Raw genomic sequence first — 24,544 nt, forward strand, 5'->3', positions numbered from 1 at the left:
TGTGTGAGATGTGCATTATGGACAAAGCTATAGTATAACAGACATTACATTCTAGGAACTTTTGATTCTTTGAGTGCTAAACTTTTCAACCTTGATCCTATGATAATGCGGGATTCTGCTGTAAACACATGGGCTTTTTTTAAGAATAGAGAAAATTACAGCACATTATTCACTAACTTATCTTTCCTTCGTTCACTTTAAAAGTGCACTGCAATTTATTCCTATTTATCCTGAAGTGAAATACATTAGAATAAGTTGGTAACCAGATAGTGCAATTTTCTCCATTTATATTTAAAAATGTGTGTGTGAAATGCTAACCCCAGCATTAAGGCAGAATCAAGGTCCAGATACCACTGAGGAGCCTTACTTTCAGGGGATGATACTTTCAAGGAGGGTTCAAAAACTTACATGCCATTAAAAACCAATTTGATTAAAGCATCTTGCTCCCATAGGCTCACTTGAAAATTCCCATTATGAGGCTATACATGCTTTTCCTTCAGTGGCTCCTCCATAACAAATTCATCCTTTATTTTAATTCAGGGAGTTCAACATTTCTATAAAAAAGCATATGAAAATATTTTTCCCTCCTTAATATCATAGCACAGATGAAGTGGAAAAGGCTGAGTACTCCATGCCTTTTTAACTTCAGTCTTCACAGGCAAGGTCAGGTCCCAGACTACTGCATGTGGCAGCACAGTTTGGAGAGGAGATGAGCAGTCAACAGTGGCAAAAGAACAGCTTAGAGACTATTTAGAAAAGCTGGATGTGTACAAGTCCATGGGGCCCGATATGATGCACCTGAGGGTACATCTAAAGCTGATGTGATTGCAGGCAGAGCTGCTAGCCATTACCTTTAAAAAGTCATGACAATCAGGGAAGGTCCCAGATTATTGGGAAATGGTTAGTGGGCTGGAACACATGACTTATGAAGAGAGGCTGAGGGAACTGAGCTTATTTAATTTGGAGAAGAGAAGATTGAGGGGGGTTTTCATAGCAGCTTTCAACTACCTGAAGGATGGTTACAAAGAGGATGGAGCTAGACGGTTCTCAGTGGTGGCACATGGCATAACAAATAGCAAATGGTCTCAAGTGGCAGCAAGGGAAGTTCAGGTTAGGTATTAGGAAAAACTCTCTCACAAGGAGGGTAGTAAAACACTGGAACAGGTTACCCAGGGAGGTGGTGGACTCTCCAACCTTGAAGTGTTTTAAGACCCAGCTAGACAAAGCTTTGGTTGGGATGATCTAGTTGGGGATGGTCCTGCTTTGAGCAGGGGGTTGCACTAGAGGACCACCCAAGGTCCCTTCCAACTCTAATATATATTTATAATAAAGCCTAGCCTTGCCTTGTTCCTTATGGGGGAGAAAAAGAAACCAAATAAGCCAATAAATAAATGTTACCTTTAATGCCCAAGATTGATAACTAAATTTTTTATCTAATTCTGTGTAAAATGTAGCTGAAAACACAAATGTTTTATGGCACAAGGTATTCCCTCTGATGGTGGATCACTTTTAAAAATGAGCCAAAAATAAAATGCTGTGAGCCTTCCATAAACTCAGGGACCATTAAGCCTCTAGTGAGACAAGACCTGGGCTGGATTATGACAGGATGGGGCCCTTAGCTAAGGGTTTCCAACCTTTCCATGATGCGGCCTGGCAAACTGTGGACCAGAAGTGGCCATGGCCCGGCAAACTAAGGACCACTGCACGGAGGCCCACGGCCAGAATTTCCGGCCAGAACACAGGTAAAGTTACTTCCACCCCCCGGGCAGGGGGTAGGTCAAACCTCAACCATGGTTTGCCAGTCCGCGGTCACTTCCAGTTCAGCAGCTGACCCTTTGCAGCCCAGGGGTTGGCTTAGAGGCCTGTCATAATTTGAGGCCCTAAACTATGGCTTGTTTACCTTGTGTCTGAATCCAGCACTGGACAAGACTACAGCCTGCCTATGATTAGGATATTGTTTTCAAATTTGACACAGAATTAAGTTATAGGTACAGTTCTCTTAATTATCACCCCCCGCCCCGCCAGAAAAGAGGCAAGAGACAATTCTGTAGCCTGAATTTTACTGTCACACCCCAAAAGCATAAGAACAAACTCTTATTTCAGTGCCTGTCTAGCTACCCGCAATAGCATAATACAAACTCTCATCTGTAACAGCTGGGGAGACTCAGGATGGAGGCAGCATTTGTATAGATCTCCAACTCTTCTTGCAGGCTAATCCCTCTATCTATACATAGCTTATTCTAATATTCTAATGAATATTCTCTAATTCATTTTATTCAGATTTATTTGTTTCACCAAAACTTTTGAACGGGTCTGAACCAGTTCTCTTATGTCGTAGTGAAAGTTACAATTTTGGGAGCAAGGATTTCTTATCCTCCTCCCTCACCACCAGAGGTATAGCAGGTCTTTTTGGTACCCTGGGCAGTATCAGGGGTGTGGAGGAGGGACAAGGCCAGAGGCATACCCAGAGGCATTGTGCCCTATGCAGCTCTGGCTGATGTCCAGGATCTCAGGTCCCAGAAACTGGGGGCTCCAGCTGTGATGGGGTGCCAGGGTAATGGGCACCCCATCACAGCTGGAAGGTATTGCAGAAGGTAGCCTGTATTCCCCAGTACTGGAAGCTACTGGTGAAGTAGCTCCTGCAGCCAAGGAGTTCAACCTCTTTCCTACCCTCCCCACTTTGCAGGTGTTGCCATGTTGAGCAATGACAGAAAACCCCTAAATTGGTGGCAGACAGGGGGCAGCCCCATCTTCATCCCTTGCTTCTTCCCTTCAGCTGCCAAGACCCTAGAGCCTCCACACAGCCAGACCCAGTAACTACCAGAGTAGCACCATAGCTGCACCTGTTTGGGCACCCCTCTCTTAATTGGTGCCTGGGGCATGTGCCCCTCTTGCTCACCCTTCGTTACACTACTGCTCACCATCATGGAATACTGCTTTCCATGGTCCTGCTCCCTTATCACCTTGGATTATTGTTATCAGTGATAAGACTGTTTTGTTTTTTACAAGGAACTCCAAAACCATATCCAATCCCTACTACTAATATTTTCAAACTGAAATTATAATATAATTATAATATAATGTTTTTGAGTTATCTACCCCTTTATAATGTCATCTTTCATGTCTTTTGCTGGACATGTTACTTGCTTTCTTTCCTTTGCTGATGAGGCTAGTTGTTATATCTGCAAAGATTCGTTCTGCAGTCACCCAGAAATAGGTGTTTGGGCTTTCCTGCTTTTGCCAGTTCTTTAGCTTGGTATAGGGCCCTTGGAAATTGTCTAGGCTGACAATAAGTGATTGTATATTACTGCCTTATCATATTTACCCCCCCAAAATATTATTTCAATAGGATTCCAGCTGACTACTATATTTCTTTCTATCAGAAGACAAAAACTTAGCTGTTACTTTTAACTAATACTTTACGAAAAGCAATTATTTGCACTTGGCCTAGTCTAATGTTAGTGGCCTTGATTAAAAAGATTCATATTCTACTTTCCCATGCTAAAATGCAAGCTTAAGATCATATTATCATAAATTAGATTTATACTAGGTCCACAGACTGAAGCCTACACATCCAGTTCTGGTCTCAAGTGTGAACATGGACCCAAAGCGAAGTTTTTCTACTGGCAGAAGCCTTTTGTGGATGGACAGATTATTTGTTCGTTGAAAGTAAGCTTCCTTTCTGATCTCTTCTAGTACAAATATAAAGAAAACCATGTTACTAAAGGTCCCTCTTACCTGTGTGCCTCTTTTAGCCAAAAGTAGAAGAGATGGCCTATCAACACTGTCTCCTCTTTACTAAGACTGCATGCCATAGCCTGCCTTTGGAGATTGCCATCTCAATCAAGTAAAGACAGATACTAGGTAGCACCTTTGAAAATATATGCTGTCTCTGGTGTGAATGACAATCTTCCTATTGCTCACATGTGGTATTGCCCCAGCTCCTTTCCTTGTGCAGTCTTCTAAAAGATGCTGGGGAGAAAAAAAGAGCAATTACATTGCTTGCAGGCAATTAGCACACCAGTATAACTGATCCTTTTATACTTCAGTGTTATGCAACATGCCGTGGACAGAGAGGGGCACTCCCGCCTACCCTGCTTTATAAGTTCCAAATGTAGAGCCTTAAAAATAGAGCTGAAGAAACAGATCAGTCTTGTCAGAAAACACCAGCATGTTCCCCTGAGAACATGACTTACCCTGAGTGACATATCCCTGTCTCAGCTATGATTGACCTCAGCAGAATCAAACCAAAAATCAAGGTGAGCCTGTTCTACTTTTAATTTCATATATAGGGAAAAAGAGAGCAAGATTTAATGAATTAAATCACTGAAGTTGCTAAACCCAAAATTTTAAAGTACACAGCAGTTTATCCTACAACGAAAGTCAGTGCCTGGCAAATAAAATTACAGCAGCAATAAAAGAAGAGTGTCCCAGTGTACAAAGCTAATGATATCTCTTGTAATTAAGATACCAACTAGTGTAAGCACTGCGGTTTCTAGTGTACAGCAGATCTGCCAGAGTGCTTTTGTCTCTTCTATTTTCTTTGTGAGTGAACAGATAATAGGTTCCTGGTTTAAGTTGAAAATAAACTGTATTACGACATTAAGTCCTTAATTATTTGACCATTTGGAGTACAATTAAATATCTCTAAAAAAAAGGTTGTTAGTTTAGTTAGCATTCCCTGGTTTTAAATGAAAAACTGAACAATGCTTTAAATCTAATTTACTTCAATAGTAAAACAAGCTTTGCCCTGTTCACCAACCAATGTTGTTCTTTACTTGTGTTCTTTATAAATTGGAAATGCCAACTTGTTTCAACTTTTCATTTGAACCTGTTTCATTTTGGGATAATTCATCGGCATGTCATTTATTAGATTTTATTGTATTTTACTAATATTTTAAACTAATACCATTGTGACGGCTGTTCAATGTTAGATGCCAGTCATTTATACTGAATCTACAATTGCTTCAGCTTAAGTACTCAATGTTTTGTGATGCTAAAGGATATGGAAGGTATTCCTATTCATGGATTGCCTGTTCTGCAGATAGGTCATGCAGTCCTTTTCCAACTCTGTGGTTTGAAAGACCTGTAGTTATGTTCATTTAATTTACCCTGATATTTAAATAGTGCAACTGACTTGTTCATCTAGTTTCTTTTTATTCTACATTGTCTATCTGAAGCCATATCATGAGGAGAAATATGTGAACTGGGTCAGATATGTGTCTCTTCTGCATATTTTAGGCATAACAACACATTTTTATGCTAAATAAACATAGAGAAGGTAAATATCCATGATTGTTCAAATAAAATTTGTCTTGTATGCTGATCTCACTTCATGTGGGATTATATTTTAAATAATCTAATATTTTAAATGGACTACACAAACTACTACATTAAAATTAATAAAGTAGGCTACCAGGGAATTTGGCTCATGTGTTTACTACAGTATTTTGAACTTATGTGGCCATGTCCTGCAATCATTCACAGTCCTGAAGTACTTTTTAAAAGGTTTGCCCACAAGAAAATAATATCATCCCCTGTTGTGAATGCTCAAAAATTATGGATAGGGGGAAATATTTGTGGCTACAGAATTTAGGGATATATTGGTGTTCTAGAAATAAAAATTATCTTTGATTTTAAAAGGTCAATGCACTGAATAACTAAAAGCTAAGAAAATGAAATGAAAGCTTAAGATGCATTTACTTTGATGTATGATGCTGGTCAGTTTATTGCGTAATAGATGGATTTATCTCAATACGAACAAGAGAGTATACAAAAATGGCTTTATTTGTTTGCACTAATGCTGATCTTATCTGTGGTTTCTTTTTTCCTTTTAATTTTGAAATAATTCTGTGCTTGCAAAAATAAAGTGAGGGCCATTGTATTCATTTTGCCCCAAACATCAGAGATGTCAACATTTATTAGTGCAGTGCTAAGGACTTAACCATGGCTTGAAGGTTTGCACCCCATAAGCAAGGTTTAGGAGTGCATTGATTAGGGCATATAAGGGCCTTGTTACATGGTAATTTGGGTGGCTCCTGGAGCTCTTAACCCCTGGACTTTGTCCATGCATTCACACTCTTAAAGTGATTTTAAGCACTTGTTATGTGGCTCAAAGTTACGCTACTCCAGGGCAGGATTATCTCTGATCTGCACTACCCAGCTCCTGTTCCATTAAGGTGTAGCCACTCCCCACAGAAGTGCCACCCAAGTTGAAGCTGTCCAGTATCTCAGGATCTCTCACACCACCTCCCATACAGCAGGGATAGATGCCTGTCCTAGCTCACTAGCCCTCTAGTGGCAGCTCACAGCTACAGCCCCTAGTCCTGCCCCCGCTCACAAGGTCTCTAGGCTAGGGACAGACATTCAAAAAGCCTGAGTCTGAATTGATTCAGTCTTTGCAGGTTAGTCTAACCTGGCTAGGCTAAATCAGTTTTTTAACCAGACATCCCAGAAATGCAGGCACATGCCTGCAGTGGCTGAGGCTAGAAGCCAGGGGATGTTAGAGCAGCCCTCCCTTCCTTCCACAGCATGCAGCTGAGGGGGGCATGGCCAGGCTCCAGCATGATGCTGTGATTAGCCCACCAGGGAATTGATAACACTGTTTATCATCCAGTTAAGAAAACAACAGAGGGACATTACAAGCTAGTTTTTTATACCTGTTGATTCAGCACGGACCATAGCCAGCATGTGGTCTACTAGCTAATACACAGACACCTCTTCATCAAGGCAGAGGGGTGGGGGGGATTTCTGCTTAGCAGGGAGTGGTGAGGGGAGCAGGGAAGCAGCCAACAGTCTCTTGAGCTCCAGCGAGGGAGCAGAAGGGAGGGGCCAGCCCTGCTCTCTGGAGCAGAGAGCACAGCCTAATCCAGAGAGCATGCCAGGATGCTGGGAGACTCTGATTTAACTTAAACCAGGAAGGGGTCTGGGACAGACATTACATAAACTGGTTTGAGCCAAATCGGTTAAGCCTGATACTACATTTAACCAGGTTTATCTCAAACCAGTTTCAGGCATTCTCAAACTTGTTTATGTGCACTGAACGTCGGTTCTGTTACAGGTTTAAGCCAGTTTCTGATCACTTAAACCAGTTTATGTGTAATGTCTGTCCTTAGCTCTAATGGCAAGTCACAGCTGTGCAGGTGAGGGACAGTGAGAGAAGGTTTCTAGACTAAAAGGGTGTGACTGCTCCAAACTCCAAGCTAGCACTAATACCAATCCATATTTGTGCGGCTCACAGCGTAAGGTGTAACAAGGCCCTAAGACAAAAAAAGTGTTGAAAACAAAATAAAAGTTTGAAATTGGAATTCAGTTGTACAAAATACGCTTATTCAGATCATTTAAAATCTTTCCTTTTCAGAGCAGAGATACCAGCCATTCTGTTATTCTCCCACATAAACTTTCATAGGGGGAAAGGAAGGATTAATCGTGTAGAATTTTGAGTGGACCACTTTGTATGGTTACTTTCTCCCGGTCTTGTTAAAACAGGCAGCCAGAAAAAGGAGAAGAGATAGCATTGTAAAGGTGAGGGAAATGCAGTTTCTGTTGACATTCTAAGTGTATGTGACAGCTTTGTCAGTCTTGAACAGGTGGTCTTGGCTGGTATATTGGCTGACAGCTGTCAGTGGTTCCTGCCTTACTTTCCTGGTTGTAGATGCCATCTGCATTGTCTGGTAAGGTCCTTCCCTACATTGGCACTTCTTAGGGTGGCTGTCTCATCATGCTGTGTCAGTGCTGTGTGGCATAGCTGGTCTCAGAATCTGCAGGACCACCAAAAGAGAGACAATGAGAGACAGATGGAAAAAGGGAAAAGAATGGGGGAAGGGGAAAGAGGGAAAGAGAGTGGGGGTGGAAAGGAAAATGTCCGAAAAAGGAAGAACAAATGTTAGCATACATGACTGGGATCTCACTGGTCCAATGGCAATAATCCAGCATCCTCAGCCATATGTTCCTCTAGATGACTTGATGACTGAGGCTCAAAAACAAAAAGCAAAGTTATGGAGGATGAGTCCATTAACGGCTGTTGAACACAACAGTCATGGGTGTAACCTGTTGCTCAGGACATCCTTAACACTATGAATGGTGGTAAGGGGGAGGCAGGGAGGGTTTGATGGGAGATGTCCTGTTCCTATACTCTTATACTTTTCCTCTAAAGTAGGGGTCAGCAACTTTCTGCTTTCATAGACCAGAGCTTACAAGCTACATCCCCTAGTCCTGCCCCGGAGCCACACTTCTCTGCCTCGCAAAAATCCCTTAGCTGTCTGCACTACACTTGCTGCTGATTCAGGCCTCTCTGCAGACAGGCAGGTGCAGGCACAAGAGAGCAGCAAAGAGAGCTTCAGAGGTGGGGATGCTATGGAGGGGATGGGGCAGGTGGCACCACACAGCTGCATGCTACCTGTCTTCTGTGTCTCCCTGGTCCTGATCTTCATGGGTTGAATCCAGCCCATGGGCTGTAAATTACTGATGCCTTCCTACTTGCCACTGTTGGAGACAAGATACTGGACTAAACAGACCTGAACTCTGGCTCTGAATGGCACTTCTCATGTTCTTATGTTCTCTGTATTGACATGGTCACTTATTTGAAATATTTCCACCATCTTGCCTGCCAAAGTTTTCGTCATAAAGTTCCAGAAAGAAGAGAGATGGGTGGAGTAAACCCTGCCCCCTTCTCATAATTTCATTCACCACTGATCCTCTTCCACTGTTTGAGCCATGTTCAAACAGTCCATAGGCTGCCTCAATAGCACTTTATGGTTGGGCTAACTCAGTGCTTCTGACACCTTTTCTTGCCCCTTTACCATTTCTTGTTATAGGATATAAACTTTTACCTACTTCCTACAGCTGAGATCATGACTGGGCAGATCTGTTGGCCTGATTGTTACAATTAGCCATGCATGCAGGAGACACTGAGGCCTTCCCACTCAATGTGACCACTCTGTCACTCTCATACAGCTCTTGTTCTTAGGTTCTGCTGGCTAGAGATTGTCAGTCTTTCCCATTTATATTTGGGAAGCAAATGAGACCACATGAATTATTTATGATTTGCTGTATTTACTGATCTCTTGTATATTTAAGAATGAAAGTTTTGCTCATTTAGGACCTGCCAACAGGAACAGAGGATCAGACTGTATAGCTAATGTACCATTTCACTTCACAGTATGCCTTAAGTGATATATCATTAGTACCTGAAAATGTCTTATTCAATGAAAAACAATGAGTCTTTTGTGTAACTCTATCACCTACATATTGTAATATAGTGCTTTTTAAAGGTTGACTCAATGAGAGGGTTATATAGCAAAGAATTTGGATACCCTGGTAGTGAGTTTTAACACAGCTGAATTTGACATCATCATTGTCCTTAGATTTATATGGATAGACAAGGCACTTTACAGGGTAAAGGACATCTTGGGAATGTGTTACTTAAAAGTATTCTTGATTCACGCTCTAGAGACAGTCTTGTATTTTCACTAATAGGATACAATTTTCATTTAACTGACACTTCCAGGTGCATTTCTTCCCCTTTTAGTGCATTTTCCCCTCACAGCTGGTTACATTAATATAACCACTACATGGGTAGTGTCTGCCTGTTGGAGCTCCTCACAGATAATTTCTGCTTTGATATTTGATTTTTCAGTCCCTCCATTCTCCCTATCCTTCTCCGTAAGGTGTGTCTGGACCTTTATTCTTTTTTATTAAACCTTTCATCTGAGAAATGTACTGAAAGGTGAAAAGACCCATTTCAAGTCTATACATTGGCTGCTCATAGTTGGGTTTTTTTTCTGTCCAGTCATTTATAGCCTTGGACTGAAGGCTTTCAAATTCCCAGAGGTTTGTACAAACTATTCTTTGTTTTTTGATGCATGAGTCACTTGATACTGGTGAATACATAAATGTACCACATTTGTTGAGTTTGCAATCCCTGAATTGTGTAGTGATTAAGATTTTCAGAAACACTCAGGAGCATTTTTGAACCTTAAAGATTTCATTTCATAGTTTTCATAGACATTCGGGCTGGAAGGGACCCCAGAGGGCCATGTAGTACAGCCCCCTGGCCAGGGACAAGAAGTCAGCAGGGATCATAGGATCCCAGCAAGATAAACATCCAAAAGTGTCTTGAAGGCATTCAAAGTGGGTGCTTGAACCACTTCTGGTGGCAGTCTATTCCAAACCTTGGGGGCTCGGACAGTAAAGAAGTTCTTCCTTATGTCCAGCCTGAAACGGTCACAGAGGAGTTTGTAACCATTTAATCTTGTCATCCCTTGGGGCGCTTTGGTGAACAGACGTTCCCCCAGATCCAGATGAGCACCCCTAATAAACTTATAGGTGGCCACCAGATCACCTCTGAGGCGGTGCTTTTCCTGGCTGAAGAGTCCCATAGCTCTCAGCCTCTCGTCATAAGGTCTGTTATCCTGACCTCTGATCATGTGCATGGCTCTCCTCTGCACTCTCTCAAGCATCTCCACATCCTCTTTTTAATTGTAGAGCCCAAAACTGGACGCTGTACTCCAGCTACAGCCTCACTAAGGCCAAGTACAATGGTAGAATGACGTCCTGGGATTTACTTGAGAAGCATCTATGGATGCAAGCCAGTGTTTTGCTCGCTTTACTAGCTGCAGCATCACATTGACGGCTCATGTTCATCTTGTGGTCAATCATGACCCCCAAGTCCCTTTTGTCTATAGTGTTAACCACTGCTGAGCCTATAAGCATGCCACGGGTTTTTCCTCCCAAGGTGGAGAACCTTGCATTTTTCGGTGTTAAACACCACCGGTTCTCATCCACGCATTTCATGAGCCTGTCAAGATCTGCCTGGATCACCCTCCTGTCCTCAGGTATGGATGCTTTACCCCAGAGTTTGGTGTCATCAGTGAACTTGGCCAGCCTGCTTCTGACATCAATGTCTACATTATTGATGAAGATGTTAAAAAGTAAAGGCCCTAGGATAGAGGCTTGAGGGATCCCACTGGTCACAGGGCACCATAACAATTGACTTCCATCAACCACCACCCTTTGGGTCCTACCGCAGAGCCAGTTCCCCACCCAGAAGATTGTGGTGAGGTTGAGGCCGCAGTTAGCTACTTTTGCCAAGAGGTGACCATGGGATACCAGATCAAAGGGTTTTTTAAAGTCAAGATATATGACATCAATCTCTTCCCCCTTGTACAGGTGATAGGTCACCTGGTCATAAAAGGAAATGAGATTGGTCAGGCACGACCTACCTGCAACAAACCCATGCTGAGTGTCCCTCAGGATATTACCGTCAGCTAGCCTGTATAGGATGGCTTCTTTGATAATCTTTTCCAAGACCTTCCCCAGGACAGAGGTCAGGCTGATGGCTCTGTAGTTTGCCGGATCTACTTTCCTCCCTTTTTTGAAGATAGGCACCACATTGGCCTTCTTCCAATCATCGGGCACTTCACCAGAGCACCAGGAGTTCTCAAAGATCCGTGCCAGGTGCTGAGCTATGATGCTTGCCAGCTCTTTGAGTACCCTGGGGTGTAAACCATCAGGGCCGGCTGACTTGAAGGTATCCAGCCTGTCAAGGTGTTCCTTCACGAGATCAGCTGTGATGGATGGTAAGGAATCTTCCTCACCCAGGCCTCCCCGTCCTGCAGTGGGCAGGGGCATCCCATGGAACTGGTGAAAAACTGATGCAAAGTACCCATTTAGGAAGTTTGCCTTTTCCTGGGCATTGGTTGTCAATTGTCCCATTTGGTTTAGCAGGGGTTCAATGTTGCCCTTGCTTTTTCTCCGGCTCCCCACATACCTAAAAAAGGACTTTTTATTGTCCTTAATATTTGTAGCTAGCTGGAGTTCTGTCACAGCCTTGGCTTTCCTGGTTTGCTCTCTGCAGGTCTGGACCAGAGCAAAGTATTCCTCCTTGGTGGTGGTTCCAGTCTTCCATCCTTTGTAGGTCTTCCTTTTAAGATGCAGGAGGTCCGCTAGTTCCCTGGAGAGCCAAGGGGGCTGCTGTGCCCTTTTGCTGCCTTTCCTCCGAGATGGGATAGACTTTGCTTGCACATCCAGGATCGCTCCCTTGAGGAGCAACCACTCGTCCTGAACTTCCCTCCCCTTTGAGCTGTGTCCCTTTAGGGCCTCACTAACAAGGCTCCTGAGCTTGTCGAAGTCAGCTTTCCTGAAGTCAAGGACTTCTGTATTACTGACTGACTTGCCAGCTTTACAGTGGATAGTGAAAGTGATCAGCTCGTGGTCACTGTCACCCAGCTTCCCTTCAATCATTAGGTCACTGATTAGGTCATCCTTGTTTGCTAGTACCAGGTTGAGCAGCACTTTACCTCTCATCGGCCCATAGACTTCCTGCGTCAGATAGAGGTCATCCACGAACAAGAGAAAGCTTTGTGACTGCTCAGATTTGGCTGAGCGCTGCTCCCATGAGATGTCTGAGTAGTTATAGTCTCCCATGACAACCATACACCAGGAGTGCGCGGCCTCAGCCAATTATCTGGCAAACTCATGGTCAAGGTCTTGACCCTGGGTAGGGGGTCTGTAGTAGACTCCCACCATAGTATCCCCTGTGCTGTGTTCCCCACGTATTTTAACCCAGAGGCTCTCAAGTCCACCATGGGTGCCAATGTCAGCTTGCAGGGATGCATAGCTTTCCTTGACATAGAAAGCTACACCACCGCCCCTTTTGTCCACTCAATCCCTCCTATACAGGGTATATCCATGTATACCTGTGGTACAATCATAGGTGGAGTCGCACCAGGTCTCCGTTATCCCTATGCCATCATAGTTATTTGCGTTTAGCAGGACAGGTTCCTCCTGTTTGTTCCCCAAGCTCCTGGCATGTGTGTATAGGCATGCAAGTGTCCCCTTGGGGGCCCTTGCCTTGCGTACAGTCCATTCCAGGGCTGGGGCAGGGGTGGGCTCCCTTAAGTGCCTTGGTCTTCTGGCTTTGCAAGGGTTGCTCAGTGGGCGAGCAGTGATGGTAGTCCCCTCATCCTCCAGCAGGCTTAGTTTAAACCCTGGTGGAGCAAGTCAGCCAGTCTAGCTGAGAAGAGCCTCCCCCCCAGTGGGGAGAGGGGGAGGCCGTCCCTTCCCAGCAGCTCACTGCCTCTCTCACCAAAGAGTGAACTGCGGTCATGGAAGCCGAAGCCTTCCCGATGACACCAGCACCTCAGTCTTTGGTTCACTACCTGGATCCTCCTCTCTCTCCTCAGCCCTTAGCCTGAGACTGGGAGGATCAATGAGAACACCACCTGCACCCCCAGCCCTTTAAGCCCCGCACCCAAATCCCTGTAGTGCTTCATTACCTGGCTGGGACCGCTCCGAGCCATGTCATTAGTGCCCACATGGATGAGGAGCAAAGGGTAGTGATCAGTGGGCTAGCAGAGTTCAGGGATCTTCACTGCAATGTCTCAGATCCAGGCTCCTGGGAAGCAACAGACTGGATTTTCAAAATTCTTCCATTCTCATTAAAATCAAGTGGAGTTAGGTGCTCACACACTTTTGGAAATCTAATGACATGTCTACCTGCATCTTTAGAGCCCAAATACTTCTAAACATCTGGTTGCAACATGTTAACCTCAAGTGGCACAACAAAAGTAATGTAGCCCATGGTTGTTTTTCTAAGCCAGTGGTAGTACATGCACACTGCAGGAGTTTATTTTGGGCAGCAGTGGAGTGTGACAGTGCATATTGTTTAGCTTTCTAAATCTAAGAATACCAGTGACCCCATACATGGGTTAGAGGATTATGGCTTGAAGTCAGTGTCAACTGGGCTCTCCCTTGTTGAAGCAGCTGCAGTATTAGCCAAAGCAAAAACTGTTGAAATGATGGGAAGGTACTAAATTGGGGCCTCACTGGGGAAAGTCTGCCCCCCCCCCCCAGCATTACTAACGTCTCTGTTAGTTAGCAGGGGCCTGCTGCTGCCTGGATAAGCCCTAATACAGGGGGTACCTGTGCTGGCTGCAGGGGCAGCTGTCTTCCCACCACATGGGGATCAGGACCCATCCCAATCTCCATATGACCAAGAGAGATGGCAGCCAGTACTGCTGCATCCCAGGCACATGGAGATCAGGTCCCAACCCAATCACCACATGGCTGAGACAGCTCTCCCCCACCCTCTGAAGATTGGGATCAGCCCCTGTTCCTGGAAGAACCTGGAGCTCCCATAGTTACTGCGGGGATGGGGGTAGGAAAAGCAGGATAGAAGGGTCCCTGGACTGAACTGTTCCCATTGGGAACAAATTTGCACCTGACAGATGCATGTTCATGAGCTTACAGGGTTGCAGTTTAATGCTCCTGCCTCTGAGCAGAAAATTCTGGCACATTAATTGCATGTGTAGATGTGCCCACAGAGAGCCTGCTACTGTATCTAGCACAAGGGAAATCTATTCTGTTGCATTTTTAGGCATAATTGTAATAAATGCAATTGCTCTTTCTACCACTAAGAAGTCACAATACTGTGATTTGGGGGCAGGGGGTACTTAGTTTGGTTTGCTCATTCTTCTTTTTGTCTGCCTTCCACAGGGAATTTCTTAAACCATCATTTAGCACTAGAACTAATTTGTCCCTTGCCTTTGTATGTGGGATCGAGGTCTAGGGACAGAGTATGGAAGGCATCTTGCTGCAGTTCCAGAGACATAAATTTGATTCATGTTCTGGACTGGTGCTATCGTCAGCACCCAGTTACAACAGCTGCAAATAGGTACCAGGTTGTTGGGGCTGAGAAATCAAAGATAGTCTGACATGATGCTAGCCACATCACTCCATTGTGCATGGAGTGCACCATGGGCAACAGAAACTGGTGGGTCATAAACATACTAGCCAGGTAGACCATCTCAATTTGGACAGGCTTTGTATAGTGGAATTATGGAGTCTTCCAGGTGAACATCCATCCAAGGAAAAGTCATAGTCAGCTCCAACCCTCCCTGGGATGCAAATTACCCCTAAGTGATCAGGAAGAAGCAGGACTATACTAAGGAGCCTTTCCCTATTTACTGCCCACCAGGACCTACTGTTTGCAGAGAGAGGGGGTTAAGCTATATTTGCTGGCACTCTAGTGAAAGGAAATCCTCACATGGGATTTCATGGCAGCAGTCGATAACTCCAGCAATGTTTCACAGTCGCATGTGTTCCACTTGACCTAACTTGAAGAGAAGCTCAATTAGGCCATGATACAACAGAGCAATTAAGCATATGGTAACTTGAAAAATCTGTGCAACTCTTCTGAATAAGGGCCTTGGCAGGGCTTATTCAGTACAGAGCTTATGATATACAGTGGAAAAGTTCTAATTCTGTCCATTGGCTTTACAGCTTTTATGGAAGATTTCTCATTTCATATCTTATTAATTGCTATTAACCACCATTAATCACAAAACAATCTGAACTAGGTTTGCAAAGGAACTTTACACTTTTAACTCTTTAGATGCAATATTTCTGGCAGCATCAATCATAGTTTTGGCCACATTGGTGATTAAGGTCTGTACCATACCAAGAATGCTTTTAGAGTAGGCTGTCAGGGAATCCAAACACTGAAAGCCATACATTTTCACTTGTTGCATAAACCTAATACCTGCATACAAGCTCATGGACTTTCCTGTGCCTGTGTTCAAAGGCACCCAAAATCCATATTTTGGGTTTTACTATTTTTATTATATTATGCTACTGGCATCGTGGTGCATCAGTGTACTCAGGATACATGCATGTAACCTTCTTTAATTAGATTATTTATATTCAGGTTTGACACTCACATTACATGAGGGCAAGCAGGTACCTATTCAAAGATACACAATCTGGAAGAGTCCTGATTCAGAAAGGTTGCACGTGTGTATGCGCAAGTCCAAAGTTGTAAAGCAAAGTAGGAGACAATGTGGTGCTCATTTGCATATAACTATCCACAGTGCTTTGTCAGTCTTGTAGTCATTGTCAAATGATGCATTAATTTGGGGGACATGTGGAGAGGACCTGAATATGTTTGCATGTATTGAATTCTTTTCTGTCTTTTGAAGCAAAAAAAGTCTTCAGGTTCTTCAGACACCTAATTAGGAGTAGAGTTGGGTTTCGCTTCAGTGTATTTCAGTTGTAGTGCTAGCAGTCTTTCATTCTTGGTCCCAATTAAATCATCAGGTTCAGTAGTGGCTCCATTTCTGTAATCACAGGAATGCTATCAACTTGTGTGTTCAAAATAAGGCCACTACATCTGATAGATAACCTTTTGAAAAAACAATTACTTCACAATTAAAGTGCTATTTATTATAGCAAATTAATAATTCATATTTTAAGCCCCACACAAAGATGACAGTCTGCACCAGTATTTTATTAACTTTTGTTTGGCTATTAAATTTAGAAAGCGACATTTTGAAATTCTTTTGGGATTTGTGAGCGTCTATCCCTGCACATTCTTTGAGAAGTTTCATCTCCAATCAGACACCAGCTGGTTAGACATGATTGAGTTTGTTTCTGTAAAGATCACGTGGCATGCATATGACTATCTTTGATTCAAACAGGTAAAAGAAAACTTGGTGATTTCATTGGGCATTAGGTGTCTCTGTCTTTCTCTGGCTCTGTCACTGGTCCTTATAGTCAAGCAATACTTCAAAATGTTTAATTGTTAAAAGATTCAGAGGAAGAAACAAAAATCACAAGCTACTTACCTTTTAATGTTTGTTTTGGGAGGCAATGGCATGCAATAGCTGAGTGGGGTCTGGTTTGTCATGCATCCTACTATTGATATCCTTGAGATTCAAAAAACAGAATAAACAGACAAATAAAACAAAGCATAGTAGGGGGAAGAAATCCTTCCAGAGGAAAAAGAATTCTAACCCTTGCATTCTCAAGGCTAATCTAGAAGTTAGCAACCTGCACAGAGAATTTTTTTCTGTGCCCCCAATTTTTTCTGAGCATTCATTAAATAATACTACTTGAAGAGATGCTAAATCTAGTAACCGTGGGCATGTGTTAGTTTGGAGCATTAATTGCGTGAACACCAACTTAAACGATTTTTGAGCATTAGGACGCTAGCAGTGCTGCTTAGACACTTCTGGGTGTGAATTGAAACTAAGAAAGTGCACATATAAAATTACCTGCTAAGAATAGCTATGCTGTGTCAGATGATAAATGAACCAAGAGAGGTGGTCATGGATATCCATATATATATCTAGGTTATGCCACAAAAATCACTCTGGCGTTGGAATGCCTTCTCCATGCAGTTTTCTCTTTCCTCTCCATAGTGACTTTTCCCCAGGCATATATAACTGTATGAGTGTTTAAAACTAAATATGTTTAATGGGACTAGAAAAGTGATGCCATTTACATACAGTCAAACATTTACTCAGAAAGAGAAGTACTTTAGTCTGCCAGTGGGCCTGTTGGTTTCAGTTGGACTCCTTGTGAAGTCAAAGACAAGCTTTTACATCACTGGCTTTTAACTGGGGTGCTGTGAGACTCTTTCAAGGGGTGCTGCAGCATGGGCATTATCACCACTGCCAGGTAAAAATGCCCTGTATCTCATGCATAACCAGATTAGGAAGGGCTGATACGCTCCTGCCTCCATTAGAGTTACCTGATTAGCCTAAAATAGGAATTCCCAGTGCCATTTTCGATCCGACCCTGTACAGCATTTCCTGGAAACAGGCACAAGGGGCAGGTGGTACTGTCCTGTGCACCTGTGCTTCTGGGAGGAGTGTGAAGGAGTGTGCCAGAGCCCTACCTGGCTTGGCTATGTACAAGGCGTGTTTACCTGGCTGCAGCAACACTTTAATTAAGTACTACTGAGATAACCTGAAGCAACACAGCAGTCGTCCTCCGCCTGTGTCCTACCAAAAAATTATGGAGGGGTGCCCTGACCCTAAAAAGGTTGAAAACATGTGGCCTACAGGAATCAGTGATTAAATTCCATAGTTTTGAGCCTAAAACCCCTCTGCATTCAGAATTCACATTAACACCAATGGGAATCCTATGAATTCAGATCTAGTGGAACTGAGTTCTCTGGTAATTAAATAAGGTACTCATTAAATAAGGCAGCTTTCCTTTTTTCAGTTCTGTTTGGATGTCTTGCTGAAAGATCTGTGCAGTTTAAAGCTTAGAAAAATAGCAGATTAAAATGTGGTGATATTGTTTCTTCAAAATACATTTTTGAAAAGATTTCAGTCCTGCTTTATTAAAAGAGGTTCTTTTCAAAATTCAGTCATCCATCTACTGTTTAGTACGCGTCTTGGGAAGCTGGCATTGCCATGAAAAGTGGATAAAGTCAGGTGCTCTTTCTTGCATAGGATATAGTAACTGCTGCAAGCCAGCAGCAGTGGTAGTCAGGGTGGGTGAAATTTGATAGAAGGACACTACACATACTTTTTGTGCTTTCATTCCCCTTTAAAGCCACCAGTGCAAAAGAACAGAGCAGCAATAAAGCATGAAAGATCACACATGCTTATAAATATAACATACCTTCTTTTGTATGGTTTCCTCACCTGAACCACACTGATGCATGAAAGTTATTTCTCAGTTGTGGCATCAGATGTGTCAGTATCTCTGCAAACCACAGTTTGGATGCCTTTGCCTTAAACCCAAACTCCTGTAATATAGGTATCCTTCCTAGACTTGCAGGTCAGAATGGTGTCTTCCTTTCCCACTTGACTCACCAAAAGGGTACTACAATCTATTTTCTATCTTTTGAGAATGATTTTCTCAGTTGATACAGCAGGAGAATATTTGGTTAAGATTGTAATGCTCTAGATTATGAGTATATCAGAACTATGTTTTTTGTCTTGGGTTGAGAGTCCAGCACAATGCAAATTATCAAAGCAAGAAATGAATCTTGTGCACTATAGATGGCTAATCAGTGGCACACATGACAATGGTGTGAGCAGCTGCTGTGGTGTGACATGTAAACCCTGGGTGCTCAGTAAGGTTAGGGACAGACATTGAAAAAGCCTGAGTCTGAATTGATTCAATCCTTGCAGGTTAGTCTAACCTGCAGAGATTGAACTGATTTGCAAGTTGATAGATATTCACTTTTGATTCAGGAAATGCAGGCACATGCCTACAGTGGCTCAGGCTATAAACTGGGGGGGGGGGGGCAAAAGCAGCCCTCCTTGCCCTTCCATAGTGCTAAGCTGAAGTGGGGGTATGGCCAGGCCCCAGTAGGACATTATGATTAGGGAGGTGTTTAATCCCCCACCCTGGCCTACATAGTTCTAGCTGGGATGTGTCTGGAAGAGGAAGGAGAAACAGCCCTCACCAGGCTTCCTTCCCCACTCCACTTCTCCCTTCCTCTTCCCCCACCCACTGCGCAAGGGGCAGGGAGTGTTGACTGACCCCAGCCTCTGACTAGCACTCTGAGGCAAAGGTGGAGCAGCGGGGGAGGGAGGACTACTTGTGTGCCGTGCATGAATCTGTGGACGATATTGAGCTTTTCAATCTCCCTCTCCCTGTTTCTTCATACCATCTGCAGTAAATTGATGCCACTCACAGGTCCCATGCATTGCAAACCATGTCATTTCTCACACCTCTCTCTGTCCCCTCTTGAACACTGTCAGATTGTGGCCTTTTAAGCAAGAGAGCAAGGAGCTTATCAGAACACAAAGCTTATCAGCCCATCAAGAAAACAAAAAAATGGCTTTTTCCAAGGCATTTGTAAAGAAGAATGGAGGGACATTACCTGCTGACCTACTGATTAATTCCAAAAAGCCCTAAGCGGACATTGTTCTGTCTACCCTTGTTACAGTGAAATTGGAGACACACACACATAGACACCACTCAGTATTAGCTAGCATGGGGGTGGCATGACCGTGACCAGATGTTGGCTAGGGTCCATGCTGTAGGAGAGGGGAGGGAGGGCGGGAGGGGGGATCCCTGCTTGAGCAGCAAAAGGGTGGGGGGGCAGAGGGAAGCCAGGCAGATGCTGTTGTGCCTGCAGTCTCCACCTCCTTCTCAGCCAGCCAGTGATCCAGCAAGGGAGGAGAGGGGCAGGGCCAGCCCTGTTCACTGAAGCAGACAGCCCAGCCCAGGGCTGAAAAGCATGCTGGGATGCTGGGGGTCTCTGATTTAACTTAAACCAGGAGGGGGTCTGGGATACAAGTTCCATAAACCAGTTTGACCCAAATCAGTTAAGTCTGATACTACATTCAACCAGGTTTATCTTAAACCAGTTTCAGCTATTTTGCAACTAGCCCTGCATTTTCTGCTGAATTCAGGGCTCTGGATCCATGCTTGCCATAAAGAAGTGTGGCAATTGCAGGGTCAGGGAAAGGTTAATCTGGTTCTTGGTAGAGACATCTGCTCTCACAGCACAGTCCTGCCACAGCTGCTCTCTGCACAGCTGGATGGTAAATAGAAGTCATTAGTGCCAAAGTTTACACTGTATGGTGTTTCTCCCTCTGGAATTTCAAGTGCCAGTTTGCAGGGTAATTGCTCTGCAAGGCATAACTTAGAAAGCTAAAACTGACCATTGATATCACTGGTCCTCACTCTGACCCATCTGAGTGATTTGCCATGGCCTAATACTGTTCCTTTTTTTTAAAATCACTAAAGAAGACCATCATTAATGGCTGAAAACCCAGGATTCAGGTTATTTAAATGAATGAAACCAGCACCTGCCCCTTGCTACACCAAATAGGCCTGCATGGTTGTCTTTGTGTTACTTCACATTATGCAGTATTATTGAGAAATCAACTAAAAATAAACAGTGTTTTGGAAGAAGTTTGAAAGGTGGGCATTATCACATTCATTAACATAAAAAGAAGCTAACACAATAGACAGGGATTTTTTTTTTCCCTTGAATTCCATCACTTCTTGGTATGGTGTAATAAATCATCCCTGATTTTTTTCCCCATTTTAGTATCAATATTTGTGACCAAACTAGAAGGGAGTTGATTCTTTGTGGGCTGTGGTATTCATGTTAAAAACAAGACTGTAGAAATTCATTTCTCCAGAGAAAAATCATTAGGAAAAATATAGAGTAGAATGATTAATGAAAATGATTATATCTGATGATGTAAAAAACCTGTTTTGACAGTGAGATGCATTAATTTGCAGTTAGAATACACTTGGTAAATAAAGTAGGGTAACTGTTGCAGTCATTTTTTGATAAAAATGCATAACTGTCCAAGAGTGTGGGGCCCAAAATGATTGTGCATGCAGCACTGGAGTATGTAATATTATACTAAAATTCCAAACTACAGTTTAAAGTGACAATACACAATGACAATGGTAAAGCATATTGCAAGTAGCTCTTATCTCCACATATAAGCCCAACATACAGAATATTTCCTATCAAAATATTTTATAAAAGTTGTGAAGCATAAAAAGATTTACACATTTATTCATCTATCAATTGAAGCATTTATCTGAACTTGTGGGATTCATGGAAGGAACTCTAAAAGCAGCTACTATATTCTATTAAAGAGGGTGTCTGCTCTTCTCATCTCAAAAATTTACTTCATGGTTTAAGTGTCAAATCTTAGGTTTTTAGAACCTGTACATTTCCCTGGGGAAGTATTTAACTGCCACAGTCAAAGCTGTGCTGCTGTTATGCAGTCATATTTTATTTAGTTAAGAATGACATAGCTTGGCCTAACATAATAGAAAAGCAGCACTTTTTCGACAAAAGAGTCAACATATAGAAGTTGTACAAAAATAATATTTAGTATCCCTAGAACCCAGGTGTGCATATATGCATGTGTGTGCTTGTGCACGTGTGCACATGTGCAGTATTTAGTCTGCTGAGACTACTTTTGCAAATAGAAATTAAAGTTAGTAACGTTTGCTGGGTCAAGCCTTTTCAGCACCTGTCAGGCAAGGATTTAAAAGAACATTACAATTGAATCATCATCACAGATGTGATATAAGAATAGGCAGGTAGCATTATACCTTTTCTAGATGGGCAAATTTGGTATCAGAAACATCAGTCCAACTTTAAAATTACAAGTCAGGAGGAAAATAATCCAGTAATACCATTTTGTAAACTAAGCCAGCATTATTTTCATCTTTCATATGTTGCATAGCACTGATTTGTAATCCAAGATACATTTGTGCATTAGTGTATATTCATACCCCACTGCATTCCTAGTAACTTAGTTTAGACCTAAATTATATTAAATTAACTATTGCTAAACAAGAAGGCCCACAAAGTTTACATGTAGTGGAAAATCTCAAAAATGATGTCTGGACATTAGTGCAATCAGCTTGATTGAGCAGTGGTGCAAACTAAGTAGCTGTGCCTCAAGATACAAGCCTGCAGGTGCAAGTCAAGTAGTAAGTATACAAGTGGCCAGATGTTCAGTGGTACAAATACATGGCTGCAGCTTATTCCTCTAGAAAGGAATCAGGGCCTTGGTACAGCTAGAAATACAGACTAGAATGCTTTTCTCAGGATAAATTGCAAAGTAAAAGCAGTAAAGCAAAGTTATGTTTCCTATGTGGAGCCACAGCAAATACCCCGTGTTTCCATTAACTTGACTTAATGCACAACTGTTGTACATTCTCCTAAGTTTAGAAACATCTTTTAAATATGTTAATTGAAGCTGTATTGTGGTATAACATAAGACATAAGAGTTATAAAAACTCTTATAAAAGAGTTATAAAAACTCTTATAAAACATAAGAGTTTTTTCAAGAGGTTAGAAACATTTGACTGTTCACCCTGTGATTAATAGAATTGCAACCTGAAACCAAAACTTTCCACATTAGGACTTAATTGAAGTTCTGTTTTGATTTATTTGTATTTGAAAAGTCTTAAGTGCACAGAAAGAAATTGCTTTCAACAAAATCAGTTGAACCACTGGATAAATGTTTGGTTTCAGACAAGTTAGATAAACAAGTGTGTGCAGGTTTATGACTTACAGATAAAAACAGTAAGTTGAGTGGAAAATACTTTGTAATTATGTCTAAATCATTCATTAAAACATTTTTCAGAAACAATTTAGAAACAAATATAAATGTGTCTTGGATACAGGAAAATACTTTATAATACTTAAGGACAAGAGTATTCATTTTGTTTACAGTTTTGCTTATTTTGTATTTCTGGGATTTTGAACTTTGCTAGACTTTTTTTACCAAAAAGTTCTCAAAATGCAAAACCCGTTACAGTAAAAGAGAACCTGTTCTTAAATTAAAAGTTATTTTTCACAAATAACTACAATAGTCAGTGAGGAAAATATAAATAATAAATTCTAGTCAAGTTCAGATAATAGTTTCAGACCAAAAAAAAAAAAAAAAAAAAAAAAAGAAGAGAAGGGGAAAATCTGTTTCTTTTCAACCTTTTAAAATTAAATATTTTGACATTTTATTTCAAAATAATTAATTTATTTTGAAATTGCTGTATTTTTTTAATAGTTTTTCATCTTAAGCTTGAAATGTTTTATTTTGGGTTGACCTGAAATATTTTGTCTGGCACAAAATAAAGTTTTTGGTGGAGGGTTCAGTTGGGGGAAGAGGGGAGAGTTACAATTCACCAAAGAGTTTCAGGTCTTCACAGTGCTCTACTACTGAGCTACAGTCATTCCGCTTTTGAATTGCAGTATGCTGGGCAAGTTTAAATAATCTTGAGTGCTTTTGTTTCCACATGCATAAAATGAGTACACACCACTCTCAGTGGAACATTAATTTATTATTAAAAAAATACAAACTTGTCAAATGAAGCAAGATCTGTTTGATAATAGCTTTTCTTCAACCAACTATGTAGGTAGGAGAGATTTTTGATAGCTTTTGGGCAAAAAACACTCTTTCAGGTCTGGAAATAAAGCAGTTATAATGTAAAACAGGAAAAAACAATTATTTGAGTTTAACTCCATTACATAAATGAGACTAGTCACTTAAAGATGGGGAAGAGGGTAGTAAACATGTGGAACAAATAAGTTATCAAGAACAGGCACAAACCATATAAAAAGCAGTTGAAATGGATAAGCCTTATTTGGAAATGCAGTGCCTAAAACATTGTCTAACATCTCTCCTTACTACATAGTTGGACCAGTAAACAATATCATCAAACACATTTTGCTTTGTGTACCATTGGGACTACAACACCATCCCAAGATTGCTATATTGTTGTCTGCTAGGGAACAGCAAACAAGTTCCCCATTTCAAATCTAGATCTGATCAATAATGAAGAAAATGAAATAAATTGATAAGTCTCCACCTACAACACACAAAAAATCCTTTTCTTTAGTATTTAGTTAGGAAGGTAGTTCATTCTCCAAAGTGATACTGCACATTTCTGCAATGTTTTAAGGCATTGATTAATTCTCTCATTACCCCTGGGAAGCAGTTAAATTAATATTGTTGTCCCCGTTGTTACAGAAAGTGAGATTCCCACAAGTTACCTGAATTGCCCAAAGCCATGCAGTGAATTTTATGATAAAGTAAAGATTAGAATTTAGGAGTTTCTGCCTGCAGTAAAATATTCCTCCCAATTTAAATAGCAGAGTAGTATTGTTATTCATTCATTGGTATTGTGGAAATTGCACTTGCTTAGATGTATATTGTTAGAATTAGTCAGTCTAATAAAATATTGGTCCCTTTAAAAAATACTGTAAATCCAACATGAATTAAGCTATTATACTTAAAATGTAACATTATTCCTG

The 24,544-nt window shown here is 41.8% G+C and overlaps 1 protein-coding gene and 1 long non-coding RNA gene across 2 annotated transcripts in view; one reads left to right on the forward strand and one right to left on the reverse strand.

Annotated features, from left to right (window-relative positions):
* The window catches only part of MAGI2 (membrane associated guanylate kinase, WW and PDZ domain containing 2), a 1,249,850-nt gene that overhangs the window by 514,003 nt on the left and 711,303 nt on the right, over window positions 1-24,544 (forward strand). The gene's annotated exons all lie outside the window — the stretch shown is intronic.
* Window positions 16,010-24,544, reverse strand: part of LOC109283150 (uncharacterized) — a 125,974-nt gene continuing 117,439 nt past the window's right edge. Inside the window, exons 2-3 of the long non-coding RNA XR_002090227.2 lie at window positions 16,623-16,703; window positions 16,010-16,115 (exon numbers count right to left, since the gene is read on the reverse strand). This is a non-coding gene — a long non-coding RNA (uncharacterized LOC109283150). The remainder of the gene's footprint in view (window positions 16,116-16,622; window positions 16,704-24,544) is intronic.

The sequence above is a fragment of the Alligator mississippiensis genome, chromosome 4 (genome assembly GCF_030867095.1).
Source record: "Alligator mississippiensis isolate rAllMis1 chromosome 4, rAllMis1, whole genome shotgun sequence".
Lineage (NCBI taxonomy): Eukaryota > Metazoa > Chordata > Crocodylia > Alligatoridae > Alligator > Alligator mississippiensis.